This window comes from Phalangium opilio, unplaced genomic scaffold (assembly GCF_054372755.1).
Source record: "Phalangium opilio isolate 3A_F unplaced genomic scaffold, DU_Popi_V2 ptg000087l_1, whole genome shotgun sequence".
In the NCBI taxonomy this organism is placed as follows: Eukaryota; Metazoa; Arthropoda; class Arachnida; order Opiliones; family Phalangiidae; genus Phalangium; species Phalangium opilio.
In genome coordinates, this window is record NW_028324192.1 from 3,751,007 (window position 1) to 3,770,534 (window position 19,528).

The 19,528-nt window shown below is 42.9% G+C and overlaps 1 non-coding gene across 1 annotated transcript; it reads right to left on the reverse strand.

Annotated features, from left to right (window-relative positions):
* Window positions 1-14,699: 14,699 nt before the first annotated feature.
* Window positions 14,700-14,772, reverse strand: TRNAN-AUU (transfer RNA asparagine (anticodon AUU)). Its single transcript has one exon. It is a non-coding gene; the product is annotated as a tRNA-Asn (tRNA).
* Between the last annotated feature and the right edge of the window lie 4,756 nt (window positions 14,773-19,528).

Genomic DNA, 19,528 nt, shown 5'->3' on the forward strand with positions numbered 1-19,528 from the left:
AACGTAAACAAACAACCCGTCCTTAGGAAATGCATTAGACTATACTTTGCAGGCCCATAACTCTGTGTCTACAAGAGATACGGGGATGTCCTTAGGATATGTTATAGGCCAAATTGTCCCCCATCTAACCATACTAAAAACATTGAGCTACGACAAACAAGGGCCGAGATATTAAGCAAAATGTTCGTCAACTTTGGTATCGTCTCACTTATTTTTATTATGTTTCTTATGATTTTTGCACTAAACTTTGGAGGCTCATAACTCTTGTTCTACAAGAGATACTGGGATCTCCTTTGGAAATGTTATAGTACTCTTTGCTCCCCATACAAGGATACTTTAAACTTGAGGCTACCTCAATATCGTCGTCAACTTATTTTTTGTCTCACTTATTGTTAGAAGGTTACTTTTGATTTTTGAAAATAAACTTTGCAGGCTCGTAACTCTGGTTCTACCAGAGATACGGGGATGTAAATAATGTGACCTTGACACAAATGTTCGGATAACTATAAAGGTCTTTGCATGTTCCAAGCAAAAAAAAAAACTTCGCGGTTTCGAACCTGTGGCCTTCCGGGAGTGAGGCGGATGCGATAACCGCTACACTAAATATATGTTATTATTTTTAATCGAAAGAACAGGGTCAAGTAATTAAGCAATACGTGAACAAACAAACCCCTCCATAGAAAATGCATTAGACTATACTTTGCAGGCTCGTAACTCTGTTTCTACTGGAGATACGGGGATGTCCTTTGAGTATGTTATAGTCCAATTTGTCCCCCATCTAACCATACTAAAAACATTGAGCTACGACAAACAGTAGTCGAGTAATTAAGCTAATCGTAAGCAAACAAACCCCTCCATAGGAAATACATTAGACTGAATTCTGGAGGCTCGTAACTCTGGTTCTACCAGAGATACGGGGATGTAAATAATGTGACCTTGACACAAATGTTCGGATAATTATAAAAAAAAACTTCGCGGTTTCGAACCTGTGGCCTTCCGGGAGTGAGGCGGATGCGATAACCGCTACACTAAAGATATGTTATTATTTTTAATCGAAAGAACAGGGTCAAGTAATTAAGCAAAACGTGAACAAACAAACTCCTCCATAGGAAATGAGTTAGACTATACTTTGCAGGCTCGTAACTCTGTTTCTACTGGAGATACGGGGATGTCCTTTGAGTATGTTATAGTACAATTTGTCCCCCATCTAACCATACTAAAAACATTGAGCTACGACAAACAAGGGCCGCGATATTAAGCAAAATGTTCGTCAACTTTGGTATCGTCTCACTTATTTTTATTATGTTACTTATGATTTTTGCACTAAACTTTGGAGGCTCATAACTCTTGTTCTACAAGAGATACTGGGATCTCCTACACTAAAGATATGTTATTATTTTTAATCGAAAGAACAGGGTCAAGTAATTAAGCAATACGTGAACAAACAAACCCCTCCATAGAAAATGCATTAGACTATACTTTGCAGGCTCGTAACTCTGTTTCTACTGGAGATACGAGGATGTCCTTTGAGTATGTTATAGTCCAATTTGTCCCCCATCTAACCATACAAAAAACATTGAGCTACGACAAACAAGGGCCGAGATATTAAGCAAATTGTTCGTCAACTTTGGTATCGTCTCACTTATTTTTATTATGTTACTTATGATTTTTGCACTAAACTTTGGAGGCTCATAACTCTTGTTCTACAAGAGATACTGGGATCTCCTTTGGATATGTTATAGTTATCTTTGCTCCCCATACAAGGATACTTTAAACTTGAGGCTAACTCAATATCGTCGTCAACTTATTTTTTGTCTCACTTATTGTTAGAAGGTTACTTTTGATTTTTGAAAATAAACTTTGCAGGCTCGTAACTCTGTTTCTACTGGAGATACCGGGATGTCCTTAGGATATGTTATAGTCCAATCTGTCCTTCATCTAACCATACTAAAAACTTTGGGCTACGACAAACAGGGGCCGAGTACTTAAGCAAAACGTAAAGAAACAAACCCCCTCCATAGGAAATGAGTTAGACTATACTTTGCAGGCTCGTAACTCTGTTTCTACTGGAGATACGGGGATGTCCTTTGAGTATTTTATAGTCCAATTTGTCCCCCATCTAACCATACTAAAAACATTGAGCTACGACAAACAGGGGCCGAGTAATTAAGCTAAACGTAAACAAACAACCCGTCAATAGGAAATGCATTAGACTATACTTTGCAGGCCCATAACTCTGTGTCTACAAGAGATACGGGGATGTCCTTAGGATTGGATATAGTCCAAATAGTCCCCCATCTAACCATACTAAAAACATTGAGCTACGACAAACAAGGGCCGAGATATTAAGCTAAATGTTCGTCAACTTTGGTATCGTCTCACTTATTTTTATTATGATACTTATGATTTTTGCACTAAACTTTGGAGGCTCATAACTCTTGTTCTACAAGAGATACTGGGATCTCCTTTGGATATGTTATAGTACTCTTTGCTCCCCATACAAGGATACTTTAAACTTGAGGCTACCTCAATATCGTCGTCAACTTATTTTTTGTCTCACTTACTGTTAGAAGGTTACTTTTGATTTTTGAAAATAAACTTTGCAGGCTCGTAACTCTGTTTCTACTGGAGATACCGGGATGTCCTTAGGATATGTTATAGTCCAATCTGTCCTTCATCTAAACATACTAAAAACTTTGGGCTACGACAAACAGGGGCCGAGTACTTAAGCAAAACGTAAAGAAACAAACCCCCTCCATAGGAAATGAGTTAGACTATACTTTGCAGGCTCGTAACTCTGTTTCTACTGGAGATACGGGGATGTCCTTTGAGTATTTTATAGTCCAATTTGTCCCCCATCTAACCATACTAAAAACATTGAGACAAACAGGGGCCGAGTAATTAAGCTAAACGTAAACAAACAACCCGTCCATAGGAAATGCATTAGACTATACTTTGCAGGCCCATAACTCTGTGTCTACAAGAGATACGGGGATGTCCTTAGGATATGATATAGTCCAAATAGTCCCCCATCTAACCATACTAAAAACATTGAGCTACGACAAACAAGGGCCGAGATATTAAGCAAAATGTTCGTCAACTTTGGTATCGTCTCACTTATTTTTATTATGTTACTTATGATTTTTGCACTAAACTTTGGAGGCTCATAACTCTTGTTCTACAAGAGATACTGGGATCTCCTTTGGAAATGTTATAGTACTCTTTGCTCCCCATACAAGGATACTTTAAACTTGAGGCTACCTCAATATCGTCGTCAACTTATTTTTTGTCTCACTTATTGTTAGAAGGTTACTTTTGATTTTTGAAAATAAACTTTGCAGGCTCGTAACTCTGGTTCTACCAGAGATACGGGGATGTAAATAATGTGACCTTGACACAAATGTTCGGATAATTATAAAGGTCTTTGCATGTTCCAAGCAAAAAAAAAAAACTTCGCGGTTTCGAACCTGTGGCCTTCCGGGAGTGAGGCGGATGCGATAACCGCTACACTAAATATATGTTATTATTTTTAATCGAAAGAACAGGGTCAAGTAATTAAGCAATACGTGAACAAACAAACCCCTCCATAGAAAATGCATTAGACTATACTTTGCAGGCTCGTAACTCTGTTTCTACTGGAGATACGGGGATGTCCTTTGAGTATGTTATAGTCCAATTTGTCCCCCATCTAACCATACTAAAAACATTGAGCTACGACAAACAGTAGTCGAGTAATTAAGCTAATCGTAAACAAACAAACCCCTCCATAGGAAATACATTAGACTGAATTCTGGAGGCTCGTAACTCTGGTTCTACCAGAGATACGGGGATGTAAATAATGTGACCTTGACACAAATGTTCGGATAATTATAAAGGTCTTTGCATGTTCCAAGCAAAAAAAAAAAACTTCGCGGTTTCGAACCTGTGGCCTTCCGGGAGTGAGGCGGATGCGATAACCGCTACACTAAAGATATGTTATTATTTTTAATCGAAAGAACAGGGTCAAGTAATTAAGCAATACGTGATCAAACAAACTCCTCCAAAGGAAATGAGTTAGACTATACTTTGCAGGCTCGTAACTCTGTTTCTACTGGAGATACGGGGATGTCCTTTGAGTATGTTATAGTACAATTTGTCCCCCATCTAACCATACTAAAAACATTGAGCTACGACAAACAAGGGCCGAGATATTAAGCAAAATGTTCGTCAACTTTGGTATCGTCTCACTTATTTTTATTATGTTACTTATGATTTTTGCACTAAACTTTGGAGGCTCATAACTCTTGTTCTACAAGAGATACTGGGATCTCCTACACTAAAGATATGTTATTATTTTTAATCGAAAGAACAGGGTCAAGTAATTAAGCAATACGTGAACAAACAAACCCCTCCATAGAAAATGCATTAGACTATACTTTGCAGGCTCGTAACTCTGTTTCTACTGGAGATACGGGGATGTCCTTTGAGTATGTTATAGTCCAATTTGTCCCCCATCTAACCATACTAAAAACATTGAGCTACGACAAACAGTAGTCGAGTAATTAAGCTAATCGTAAACAAACAAACCCCTCCATAGGAAATACATTAGACTGAATTCTGGAGGCTCGTAACTCTGGTTCTACCAGAGATACGGGGATGTAAATAATGTGACCTTGACACAAATGTTCGGATAATTATAAAGGTCTTTGCATGTTCCAAGCAAAAAAAAAAAACTTCGCGGTTTCGAACCTGTGGCCTTCCGGGAGTGAGGCGGATGCGATAACCGCTACACTAAAGATATGTTATTATTTTTAATCGAAAGAACAGGGTCAAGTAATTAAGCAATACGTGAACAAACAAACTCCTCCATAGGAAATGAGTTAGACTTTACTTTGCAGGCTCGTAACTCTGTTTCTACTGGAGATACGGGGATGTCCTTTGAGTATGTTATAGTACAATTTGTCCCCCATCTAACCATACTAAAAACATTGAGCTACGACAAACAAGGGCCGAGATATTAAGCAAAATGTTCGTCAACTTTGGTATCGTCTCACTTATTTTTATTATGTTACTTATGATTTTTGCACTAAACTTTGGAGGCTCATAACTCTTGTTCTACAAGAGATACTGGGATCTCCTACACTAAAGATATGTTATTATTTTTAATCGAAAGAACAGGGTCAAGTAATTAAGCAATACGTGAACAAACAAACCCCTCCATAGAAAATGCATTAGACTATACTTTGCAGGCTCGTAACTCTGTTTCTACTGGAGATACGGGGATGTCCTTTGAGTATGTTATAGTCCAATTTGTCCCCCATCTAACCATACTAAAAACATTGAGCTACGACAAACAAGGGCCGAGATATTAAGCAAAATGTTCGTCAACTTTGGTATCGTCTCACTTATTTTTATTATGTTACTTATGATTTTTGCACTAAACTTTGGAGGCTCATAACTCTTGTTCTACAAGAGATACTGGGATCTCCTTTGGATATGTTATAGTACTCTTTGCTCCCCATACAAGGATACTTTAAACTTGAGGCTACCTCAATATCGTCGTCAACTTATTTTTTGTCTCACTTATTGTTAGAAGGTTACTTTTGATTTTTGAAAATAAACTTTGCAGGCTCGTAACTCTGTTTCTACTGGAGATACCGGGATGTCCTTAGGATATGTTATAGTCCAATTTGTCCCCCATCTAACCATACTAAAAACATTGAGCTACGACAAACAGTAGTCGAGTAATTAAGCTAATCGTAAACAAACAGACCCCTCCATAGGAAATCCATTAGACTAAATTCTGGAGGCTCGTAACTCTGGTTCTACCAGAGATACGGGGATGTAAATAATGTGACCTTGACACAAATGTTCGGAAAATTATAAAAAAAAACTTCGCGGTTTCGAACCTGTGGCCTTCCGGGAGTGAGGCGGATGCGATAACCGCTACACTAAAGATATGTTATTATTTTTAATCGAAAGAACAGGGTCAAGTAATTAAGCAATACGTGAACAAACAAACCCCTCCATAGAAAATGCATTAGACTATACTTTGCAGGCTCGTAACTCTGTTTCTACTGGAGATACGGGGATGTCATTTGAGTATGTTATAGTCCAATTTGTCCCCCATCTAACCATACTAAAAACATTGAGCTACGACAAACAAGGGCCGAGATATTAAGCAAAATGTTCGTCAACTTTGGTATCGTCTCACTTATTTTTATTATGTTACTTATGATTTTTGCACTAAACTTTGGAGGCTCTTAACTCTTGTTCTACAAGAGATACTGGGATCTCCTTTGGATATGTTATAGTACTCTTTGCTCCCCATACAAGGATACTTTAAACTTGAGGCTACCTCAATATCGTCGTCAACTTATTATTGTCTCACTTATTGTTAGAAGGTTACTTTTGATTTTTGAAAATAAACTTTGCAGGCTCGTAACTCTGTTTCTACTGGAGATACCGGGATGTCCTTAGGATATGTTATAGTCCAATTTGTCCTTCATCTAACCATACTAAAGACTTTGGGCTACGACAAACAGGGGCCGAGTACTTAAGCAAAACGTAAAGAAACAAACCCCCTCCATAGGAAATGAGTTAGACTATACTTTGCAGGCTCGTAACTCTGTTTCTACTGGAGATACGGGGATGTCCTTTGAGTATTTTATAGTCCAATTTGTCCCCCATCTAACCATACTAAAAACATTGAGCTACGACAAACAGGGGCCGAGTAATTAAGCTAAACGTAAACAAACAACCCGTCCATAGCAAATGCATTAGATTGTACTTTGCAGGCCCATAACTCTGTGTCTACTAGAGATACGGGGATGTCCTTAGGATATTTTATAGTACAAATTGTCCCCCATTTAACCATACTAAAAACATTGAGCTAGGATAAACAGGGTCCGAGATATTAAGCAAAATGTTCGTCAACTTTGGTATCGTCTCACTTATTTTTATTATGTTACTTATGATTTTTGCACTAAACTTTGGAGGCTCATAACTCTTGTTCTGCAAGAGATACTGGGATCTCCTTTGGATATGTTATAGTACTCATTGCTCCCCATACAAGGATACTTTCAACTTGAGGCTACCGCAATATCGTCGTCAACTTATTTTTTGTCTCACTTATTGTTAGAAGGTTACTTTTGATTTTTGAAAATAAATTTTGCAGGCTCGTAACTCTGTTTCTACTGGAGATACGGGGATGTCCTTTGAGTATGTTATAGACCAATTTGTCCCCCATCTAGCCATACTAAGAATTAGGGCTACGACAAACAGTAGTCGAGTAATTAAGCTAATCGTAAACAAACAAACCCCCTCCATAGGAAATACATTAGACTAAATTCTGGAGGCTCGTAACTCTGGTTCTACCAGAGATACGGGGATGTAAATAATGTGACCTTGACACAAATGTTCGGATAATTATAAAAAAAAAACTTCGCGGTTTCGAACCTGTGGCCTTCCGGGAGTGAGGCGGATGCGATAACCGCTACACTAAAGATATGTTATTATTTTTAATCGAAAGAACAGGGTCAAGTAATTAAGCAATACATGAACAAACAAACCCCTCCATAGAAAATGCATTAGACTATACTTTGCAGGCTCGTAACTCTGTTTCTACTGTAGATACGGCATTCTATCAACTCTCACAAAACGCTCCCGGATGGGCTCGAACCACCAACCTTTCGGTTAACAGCCGAACGCGCTAACCATTGCGCCACGGAAGCCCAAAAATTAAATGGTCGTCTGGTATTGTGGAAAAACTTTGGCTTTCTACGTTACATTTGAGATCACACAACACCGCTCCCGGGTGGGCTCGAACCACCAACCTTTCGATTAACAGCTGAACGCGCTAACCATTGCGCCACGGAAGCCCAAAAATTAGATGCTCGTCAGATATTGTGTAAAAACCTTGACTTTTTACGTCACATCTAAGACCTCACAACACCGCTCCCGGATGGGCTCGAACCACCAACCTATTGGTTAACAGCCGAACGCGCTAACCATTGCGCCACGGACGCCCAATAATTAAATGGTTGTCAGGTATTGTTGAAAAGTTACGACTTTTCACGCTACTTCTGAGACCCCACAAATCCTCTCTCGTTTGGGCTCGAACCACCAACCTATTGCTTAACAGCTGAACGCGCTAACCATTGAGCCACGGAAGCTCAGAAATTAAACGGTTGTCAGGTATTGTGGAAAGACTTTGGCTTTCTACGTTACATTTGAGACCCCACAACACCTCTCCCGGGTGGGCTCGAACCACCAACCTTTTGGTTAACAGCTGAACGCGCTAACCATTGCGCCACTGAGGCCCAAAAATTAAATGGTCGTCAGGTATTGTGGAAAAACTTTGGCTATTTACGTTACATTTGAGATCCCAAAACACCGCTCCCGGGTGGGCTCGAACCACCAACCTATTGGTTAACAGCCGAACGCGCTAACCATTGAGCCACGGAAGCTCGGAAATAAATGGTTATCACGTATTATGGAAAAAGTTTGACTTTTCACGCTACATCTGAGACCTCACAACACCGCTCCCGGATGGGCTCGAACCACCAACCTTTCGATTAACAGCCGAACGCGCTAACCATTGAGCCACGGAAGCTGAGAAATTAAATGGTTGTCACGTATTGTGGAAAAGTTTTGACTTTTTACGCTACATCTGACACCACACAATACCTCTTCCGGGCGGGCTCGAACCACCAACCTTTCGATTAACAGCTGAACGCGCTAACCATTGCGCCACGGAAGCCCAAAAGTTAAATGTTCTTCAGGTGTTTTGGAAAAACTCTGACATTTTACGTTACATCTGAGACGTCACAACACCGCTCCCGGGAGGGCTCGAACCACCAACCTTTCGGTTAACAGCTGAACGCGCTGACCATTGCGCCACTGAAGCTCAGAAATTAAATGGTTGTCACGTATTGTGGAAAAGTTTTGACTTTTTACGCTACATCTGAGACCCCACATCACCTCTTCCGGGTGGGCTCGAACCACCAACCTTTCGATTAACAGCTGAACGCGCTAACCATTGCGCCAAGGAAGCCCAAAAATTAAATGTTCGTCAGGTATTGTGGAAAAACTCTGACATTTTACGTTACATCTGAGACATCACAACACCGCTCCCGGATGGGCTAGAACCACCAACCTATTGGTTAACAGCCGAACGCGCTAACCATTGAGCCACGGAAGCTCAGAAATTAAATGGTTGTCAGGTATTGTTGAAAAGTTACGACTTTTCACGCTACATCTGAGACCCCACAAAACCTCTCTCGTTTGGGCTCGAACCACCAACCTTTCGGTTAACAGCTGAACGCGCTGACCATTGCGCCACTGAAGCCCAAAAATTAAATGTTCGTCAGGTATTGTGGAAAAACTCTGACATTTTACGTTACATCTGAGACGTCACAACACTTCTCCCGGATGGGCTCGAACCACCAACCTATTGGTTAATAGCCGAACGCGCTAACCATTGCGCCACTGAAGCCCAAAAATTAAATTTTCGTCAGGTATTGAGGTAAAACTTTGACTTTTTACTTCACATCTGAGGCCTCACAACACCGCTCCCGGATGGGCTCGAACCACCAACCTTTCGGTTAACAGCCGAACGCGCTAACCATTGCGCCACGGAAGCCCAAAAATTAAACGGTCGTCAGGTATTGTGGAAAAACTTTGGCTTTCTATGTTACATTTGAGATCACACAACACCGCTCCCGGGTGGGCTCGAACCACCAACCTATTGGTTAACAGCTGAACGCGCTAACCATTGAGCCACGGAAGCTCAGAAATTAAACGGTTGTCAGGTATTGTGGAAAAACTTTGGCTTTCTACGTTACATTTGAGACCCCACAACACCTCTCCCGGGTGGGCTCGAACCACCAACCTTTCGATTAACAGCTGAACGCGCTAACCATTGCGCCACGGAAGCCCAAAAATTAGATGCTCGTCAGATATTGTGTAAAAACCTTGACTTTTTACGTCACATCTAAGACCTCACAACACCGCTCCCGGATGGGCTCGAACCACCAACCTATTGGTTAACAGCCGAACGCGCTAACCATTGCGCCACGGACGCCCAATAATTAAATGGTTGTCAGGTATTGTTGAAAAGTTACGACTTTTCACGCTACTTCTGAGACCCCACAAATCCTCTCTCGTTTGGGCTCGAACCACCAACCTATTGCTTAACAGCTGAACGCGCTAACCATTGAGCCACGGAAGCTCAGAAATTAAACGGTTGTCAGGTATCGTGGAAAGACTTTGGCTTTCTACGTTACATTTGAGACCCCACAACACCTCTCCCGGGTGGGCTCGAACCACCAACCTTTCGGTTAACAGCTGACCGCGCTAACCATTGCGCCACTGAGGCCCAAAAATTAAATGGTCGTCAGGTATTGTAGAAAAACTTTGGCTATTTACGTTACATTTGAGATCCCAAAACACCGCTCCCGGGTGGGCTCGAACCACCAACCTATTGGTTAACAGCCGAACGCGCTAACCATTGAGCCACGGAAGCTCAGAAAATAAATGGTTATCACGTATTATGGAAAAAGTTTGACTTTTCACGCTACATCTGAGACCTCACAACACCGCTCCCGGATGGGCTCGAACCACCAACCTTTCGATTAACAGCCGAACGCGCTAACCATTGAGCCACGGAAGCTGAGAAATTAAATGGTTGTCACGTAGTGTGGAAAAGTTTTGACTTTTTACGCTACATCTGAGACCACACAATACCTCTTCCGGGCGGGCTCGAACCACCAACCTTTCGATTAACAGCTGAACGCGCTAACCATTGCGCCACGGAAGCCCAAAAGTTAAATGTTCGTCAGGTGTTTTGGAAAAACTCTGACATTTTACGTTACATCTGAGACGTCACAACACCGCTCCCGGGAGGGCTCGAACCACCAACCTTTCGGTTAACAGCTGAACGCGCTGACCATTGCGCCACTGTAGCCCAAAAATTAAATTTTCGTCAGGTATTGAGGTAAAACCTTGACTTTTTACCTCTCCGAGTGACGTATGTCACGGAGAGGTTCTGTAACGATCGTGTGTGTCTGTCTGTGTGTGTGTCTGTGTGTCTGTGTGTCTGTGTGTGTGTCTGTTGTTACACCCACGTGACCGCGTTCGCAGTTTCCAAATCGGAGCAAACGTGTTCGCCATTTCCGAACTGCTTTCACAGTCACGGAAATGGCTACTCTATGGCGAGTTCTCACACCACCATCTTCTGGTCTTTGTCCATCCCACACGGACACCAGTCTGTACTTACAGGCTTCTAATCACCACCATCTTATGGCCTTCGTCAATCCCACATGGACACCAGTCTGTACACACTGGCTTCTAACACCACCATCTTCTGGTCATTGTCCATCCCACATGGACACCAGTCTGTACACACTGGCTTCTAACACCACCATCTTCTGGTCTTCGTTTTTGTCCATCGCACATGGACACCAGTCTGTACTTACTGGTTTCTAACACCACCATCTTCTGGTCATTGTCCATCCCACATGGACACCAGTCTGTACACACTGGCTTCTAACACCACCATCTTCTGGTCTTTGTTTTTGTCCATACCACATGGACACCAGTCTGTACACCTGGCTTCTACACCACCATCTTCTGGTCTTTGTTTTTGTCCATCCCACATGGACACCAGTCTGCACACCTGGCTTCTACTCCATCGTCATCGTTTGGTTTAAGACATTCGCGGCGATCAGCTAGGGTTACGAGAAACGTCTAGCCTCCCTAGCGTGGGTTGTCCACGATAGGTTTTCGCAATTGCGGTTGTTCTTGCTTTTAACTGTAGTTCGACACCCTTATATACTACCTATTTGAATAAGGCGAAGCAACCGGCGTATGCTTCATTTCAAACGCCAATATTAGTCAAGTCTCTCAAGAATGTTTAATTGTTCTTTTTTAAAACGATGTAACGTTCAATAAGGCGAATAACTAGCGAAGAAAATATTAAATATTAATTATATTCATTTCAATATTTAAGATAATCTTGTTTCTCAATTCAAAATTAATACGGAAAGAGTTAAAAAGCAGTCTATGCTTTTGTCTGTGTGTGTCCGTCCGTTGTTACAGTAGTGCGCTGCGTTAGAAGTTCGTTTTGTTTTGATGTGTAAAGGAATCCTACAGAACCATAATATTCCCTTTATCCTTAATATAAAGTGAATATGTGGAAATACTTTTCGTAATTATGATGCATTTAGTACTTTTGTAGCTTTAAAGCTCTATTTCATTTTGATATTCCAAAATAGTTTTTTAATATTATTATTTAAAATGGATGTTTATATATTACCTAAGCTATACTACATCTGTTTATACCATAATCCTTTCTAAAGTGAATTCAAGTACAATGCTACTATGTTGGTCAAATGAACTTTGATTTGTCAATAGGCCTAGTGAACCAAAAAGTAAACGCTTGGGTTTGGATTTCGTTTCTGTAATGCAGAGACGTTAACGGTTCAGAGTGAGCCGAAAGTTAAGTACACTTTAGGCTTAGATATTATAAACATGGTGGAAATCTGGGCCGCGTTCAGCAGAGCCCAGCGCTGTTAACAGTGTCCTACATGACGGGATTTTGTTTTTGAATTTTGACGTCACGGTGCTTAGCGCTGAGCTAGCGCGGTCCTCAAAGAAAATAGTCGGCTTTTTGGATAACGTGACGTAAAACGTGTAGTTCTCAGCTTGGCGAAAAATCCATGGATGAATTAATATAAATAGCTCTTTGGGACTATAGCTATTTAATTGGCGTGAAACCAGTTGATCACGCGAGAATTTTGAGAGATATGCTAGTTTCTAATTTTAATTATAAAAGTTGTTATCTATCTATATAAATATGTTATCATACAATTTTTGTTAAGCCTTGGTACCTTGCACGCTTTATTGCGCTAGCGTCATTTATAAAACGCCGATGACCGGAGAGAAGCTATGACGACAGAGCTCACCGGTAAACATTTCCAAAATCCGCTGTCTTTTTTGGTGAGCTCTGCTGAACGCAGCCCAGACCAGTGAAAGGTCTGATCGTAATCGGATAATAGCTTCGTGTTTTCATGCTTTTTATGGTACGCATTTACTTTTAGTGTGTGTAGCCACAAATAAGCTTAACGTTAACAGTCATGTTGACAAACTAAGAAAATCGTTGAGGTGAAACGAGAGGATAGTGTTTATATGGCAACCCTGTTGTGAATATGGCTTTGAACATAGAGGGCATACAGTTGAGGAGTAGAAAATTGGGCCTTTACAAACACGTAAAGGTAGTATCCCTCCAAAGTTTTATCTCTTCATTTCCCGTTTCTCCCCCATCGGATGATTTTAATGTGTACAAGTATATCATTATTGGATGTAAAATGTCGTCTGATTTACAGTATATTTGCTATGCTTTGTATACTGCTTTAATATTTCATACATTTTAACTTAAGAAACATTTCCATATCTGGGTAAATAAGTTTGTAAGTAGTCGTCTTGACTCGGAGAGGTAATATTTTGGTTTTCCCAACTTGTTACTTCACATCTGAGACCTCACAACACCGCTCCCGGATGGGCTCGAACCACCAACCTTTCGGTTAACAGCCGAACGCGCTAACCATTCGCCACTGAGGCCCAAAAATTAAATGGTCGTCAGGTATTGTGGAAAAACTTTGGCTATTTACGGTACATTTGAGATCCAAAAACACCGCTCCCGGGTGGGCTCGAACCACCAACCTATTGGTTAACAGCCGAACGCGCTAACCATTGAGCCACGGAAGATCAGAAATTAAATGGTTGTCACGTATTGTGGAAAAGTTTTGACTTTTAACGCTACATCTGAGACCCCACAACACCTCTTCCGGGTGGGCTCGAACCACCAACCTTTCGATTAAGAGCTGGACGCGCTAATTACTGCGCCACGGAAGCTCCGAAATTAAATGGTTGTCAGGTATTGTGGCAAAACTCTGACATTTTACGTAACATCTGAGACGTCACAACACCGCTCCCGGATGGGCTCGAACCACCAACCTTTCGGTTAACAGCCGAACGCGCTAGCCATTGCGCCACTGAAGCCCAAAAATTAAATGTTCGTCAGGTATTGTGGAAAAACTCCGACATTTTACGTTACATCTGAGACGTCACAACACTTCTCCCGAATGGGCTCGAACCACCAACCTATTGGTTAATAGCCGAACGCGCTAACCATTGCGCCACTGAAGCAGAAAAATTAAATTTTCGTCAGGTATTGAGGTAAAACTTTGACTTTTTACTTCACATCTGAGGCCTCACAACACCGCTCCCGGATGGGCTCGAACCACCAACCTTTCGGTTAACAGCCGAACGCGCTAACCATTGCGCCACGGACGCCCAAAAAAATGGTCGTCAGGTATTGCGGAAAAACTTTGGCTATTTACGTTACATTTGAGATCCAAAAACACCGCTCCCGGGTGGGCTCGAACCACCAAGCTATTGGTTAACAGACGAACGCGCTAACCATTGAGCCACGAAAGATCAGAAAATAAATGGTTATCACGTATTATGGAAAAAGTTTGACTTTTCACGCTACATCTGAGACCTCACAACACCTCTCCCGGGTGGGCTCGAACCACCAACCCTTCGATTAACAGCTGAACGCGCTAACCATTGCGCCACGGAAGCCCAAAAATTAAATGTTCGTCAGGTATTGTGGAAAAACTCTGACATTTTACGTTACATCTGAGACATCACAACACCGCTCCCGGATGGGCTCGAACCACCAACCTATTGGTTAATAGCCGAACGCGCTAACCATTGAGCCACGGAAGCTCAGAAATTAAATTTTCGTCAGGTATTGAGGTAAAACTTTGACTTTTTACTTCACATCTGAGGCCTCACAACACCGCTCCCGGATGGGGTCGAACCACCAACCTTTCGGTTAACAGCCGAACGCGCTAACCATTGCGCCACGGAAGCCCAAAAATTAAATGGTCGTCAGGTATTGTGGAAAAACTTTGGCTTTCTACGTTACATTTGAGATCACACAACACCGCTCCTGCATGGGCTCGAACCACCAACCTATTGGTTAACAGCCGAACGCGCTAACCATTGCGCCACGGAAGCTCAGAAATTAAACGGTTGTCAGGTATTGTGGAAAAACCTTGACTTTTTACGTCACATCAAAGACCTCACAACACCGCTCCCGGATGGGCTCGAACCACCAACCTATTGGTTAACAGCCGAACGCGCTAACCATTGCGCCACGGACGCCCAATAATTAAATGGTTGTCAGGTATTGTTGAAAAGTTACTTTTCACGCTACTTCTGAGACCCCACAAATCCTCTCTCGTTTGTGCTCGAACCACCAACCTTTCGGTTAACAGCTAAACGCGCTAACCATTGCGCCACTGAGGCCCAAAAATTAAATGGTCGTCAGGTATTGTGGAAAAACTTTGGCTATTTACGTTACATTTGAGATCCCAAAACACCGCTCCCGGGTGGGCTCGAACCACCAACCTATTGGTTAACAGCCGAACGCGCTAACCATTGAGCCACGGAAGCTCAGAAAATAAATGGTTATCACGTATTATGGAAAAAGTTTGACTTTTCACGCTACATCTGAGACCTCACAATACCGCTCCCGGATGGGCTCGAACCACCAACCTTTCGATTAACAGCCGAACGCGCTAACCATTGAGCCACGGAAGCTCAGAAATTAAATGGTTGTCACGTATTGTGGAAAAGTTTTGACTTTTTACGCTACATCTGAGACCACACAATACCTCTTCCGGGCGGGCTCGAACCACCAACCTTTCGATTAACAGCTGAACGCGCTAACCATTGCGCCACGGAAGCCCAAAAGTTAAATGTTCGTCAGGTGTTTTGGAAAAACTCTGACATTTTACGTTACATCTGAGACGTCACAACACCGCTCCCGGGAGGGCTCGAACCACCAACCTTTCGGTTAACAGCTGAACGCGCTGACCATTGCGCCACTGTAGCCCAAAAATTAAATTTTCGTCAGGTATTGAGGTAAAACCTTGACTTTTTACTTACCATCTGAGACCTCACAACACCGCTCCCGGATGGGCTCGAACCACCAACCTTTCGGTTAACAGCCGAACGCGCTAACCATTCGCCACTGAGGCCCAAAAATTAAATGGTCGTCAGGTATTGTGGAAAAACTTTGGCTTTCTACGTTACATTTGAGATCACACAACACCGCTCCCGGATGGGCTCGAACCACCAACCTATTGGTTAACAGCCGAACGCGCTAACCATTGCGCCACGGAAGCTCAGAAATTAAACGGTTGTCAGGTATTGTGGAAAAACCTTGACTTTTTACGTCACATCTAAGACCTCACAACACCGCTCCCGGATGGGCTCGAACCACCAACCTATTGGTTAACAGCCGAACGCGCTAACCATTGCGCCACGGACGCCCAATAATTAAATGGTTGTCAGGTATTGTTGAAAAGTTACTTTTCACGCTACTTCTGAGACCCCACAAATCCTCTCCCGTTTGTGCTCGAACCACCAACCTTTCGGTTAACAGCTAAACGCGCTAACCATTGCGCCACTGAGGCCCAAAAATTAAATGCTCGTCAGGTATTGTGGAAAAACTCTGACATTTTACGTTACATCTGAGACGTCACAACACCGCTCCCGGGAGGGCTCGAACCACCAACCTTTCGGTTAACAGCCGAACCCGCTAACCATTCGCCACGGACGCCCAAAAATTAAATGGTCGTCAGGTATTGTGGAAAAACTTTGGCTATTTATGTTACATTTGAGATCCAAAAACACCACTCCCGGGTGAACTCGAACCACCAACCTATTGGTTAACAGCCGAACGCGCTAACCATTGAGCCACGAAAGCTCAGAAAATCAATGCTTGTCACGTATTGTGGAAAAGTTTTGTCTTTTTACGCTACATATGAGACCCAACAACACCTCTCCCGGGTGGGCTCGAACCACCAACCTTTCGATTAACAGCTGACCGCGCTAACCATTGCGCCACGCAAGCCCAAAAATTAAATGTTCGTCAGGTATTGTGGAAAAACTCTGACATTTTACGGTACATCTGAGACGTCACAACACGTCTCCCGGATAGGCTCGAACCACCAACCAATTGGTTAACAGCCGAACGCGCTAACCATTGAGCCACAGAAGCTCAGAAATTAAATGGTTGTTAGGTTTTGTGGATAAGTTATGACTTTTTACGTTACATCTGAGACCCTACAACACTTCTCCCAGGTGGGCTCGAACCACCATCCTTTCGGTTAACAGCCGAACGCGCTAACCATTGCGCCAAGGAAGCCCAAAAATTAAATGGTAGTCAGGTATTGTGGAAAAACTTTGGTTTTCTACGTTACATTTGAGATCCCACAACACCGCTCCCGGGTGGGCTCGAACCACCAACCTTTCGATTAACAGCTGGACGCGCTAATTATTGCGCCACGCAAGCCCGAAAAATAAATGTTCGTCAGGTATTGTGGAAAGACTCTGACATTTTACGTAACATCTGAGACGTCACAACACCGCTCCCGGATGGGCTCGAACCACCAACCTTTCGGTTAACAGCCGAACGCGCTAACCATTGCGCCACGGACGCCCAAAAAAAAAATGGTCGTCAGGTATTGTGGAAAAACTTTGGCTTTTTACGTTACATTAGAGATCCCACAACACCGCTCCCGGGTGGGCTCGAACCACCAACCTTTCGGTTAACAGCCGAACGCGCTAACCATTGCGCAACGGAGACCAAATATTAAATGGTCGTCAGGTATTGAGGTAAAACTTTGACTTTTTACTTCACATCTGAGACCTCACAACACCGCTCCCGGATGGGCTCGAACCACCAACCTATTGGTTAACAGCCGAACGCGCTAACCATTGAGCCACGGAAGCTCAGAAATTAAATGGTTGTCACGTATTGTGGAAAAGTTTTGACTTTTTACGCTACATCTGAGACCCCACAACACCTCTCCCGGGTTGGCTCGAACCTTCAAAATTTCGATTAACAGCTGAACGCGCTAATCATTGCGCCACGGAAGCCCAAAAATTAAATGTTCGTCAGGTATTGTGGAAAAACTCTGACATTTTACGTTACATCTGAGACCTCACAACACCGCTCCCGGATGGGCTCGAACCACCAACCTATTGGTTAACAGCCGAACGCGCTAACCATTGCGCCACGGAAGCCCAAAAATTAAATGGTCGTCAGGTGTTGTGGAAAAAACCTTGACTTTTTACGTCACATCTGAGACCTCACAACACCGCTCCCGGATGGGCTCGAACCACCAACCTATTTGTTATCAGCCGAACGCGCTAACCTTTGAGCCACGGAAGCTCAGAAATCAAATGCTTGTCAGGTATTGTGGATAAGTTATGACTTTTTACGTTACATCTGAGACCCTACAACACCTCTTCCGGTTGGGCTCGAACCACCAACCTTTCGGTTAACAGCCGAACGCGCTAACCATTGCGCCACGGACGCCCAAAAAAATGGTCGTCAGGTATTGCGGAAAAACTTTGGCTATTTACGTTACATTTGAGATCCAAAAACACCGCTCCCGGGTGGGCTCGAACCACCAAGCTATTGGTTAACAGACGAACGCGCTAACCATTGAGCCACGAAAGATCAGAAAATAAATGGTTATCACGTATTATGGAAAAAGTTTGACTTTTCACGCTACATCTGAGACCTCAAAACACCTCTCCCGGGTGAGCTCGAACCACCAACCTTTCGATTAACAGCTGAACGCGCTAACCATTGCGCCACGGAAGCCCAAAAATTAAATGTTCGTCAGGTATTGTGGAAAAACTCTGACATTTTACGTTACATCTGAGACATCACAACACCGCTCCCGGATGGGCTAGAACCACCAACCTACTGGTTAACAGCCGAACGCGCTAACCATTGAGCCACGGAAGCTCAGAAATTAAATGGTTGTCAGGTATTGTTGAAAAGTTACGACTTTTCACGCTACATCTGAGACCCCACAAAACCTCTCTCGTTTGGGCTCGAACCACCAACCTTTCGGTTAACAGCTGAACGCGCTGACCATCGCGCCACTGAAGCCCAAAAATTAAATGTTCGTCAGGTATTGTGGAAAAACTCTGACATTTTACGTTACATCTGAGACGTCACAACACTTCTCCCGGATGGGCTCGAACCACCAACCTATTGGTTAATAGCCGAACGCGCTAACCATTGCGCCACTGAAGCCCAAAAATTAAATTTTCGTCAGGTATTGAGGTAAAACTTTGACTTTTTACTTCACATCTGAGGCCTCACAACACCGCTCCCGGATGGGGTCGAACCACCAACCTTTCGGTTAACAGCCGAACGCGCTAACCATTGCGCCAAGGAAGCCCAAAAATTAAATGGTCGTCAGGTATTGTGGAAAAACTTTGGCTTTCTACGTTACATTTGAGATCACACAACACCGCTCCCGGATGGGCTCGAACCACCAACCTTTCGATTAACAGCTGGACGCGCTAATTATTGCGCCACGCAAGCCCGAAAAATAAATGTTCGTCAGGTATTGTGGAAAAACTCTGACATTTTACGTAACATCTGAGA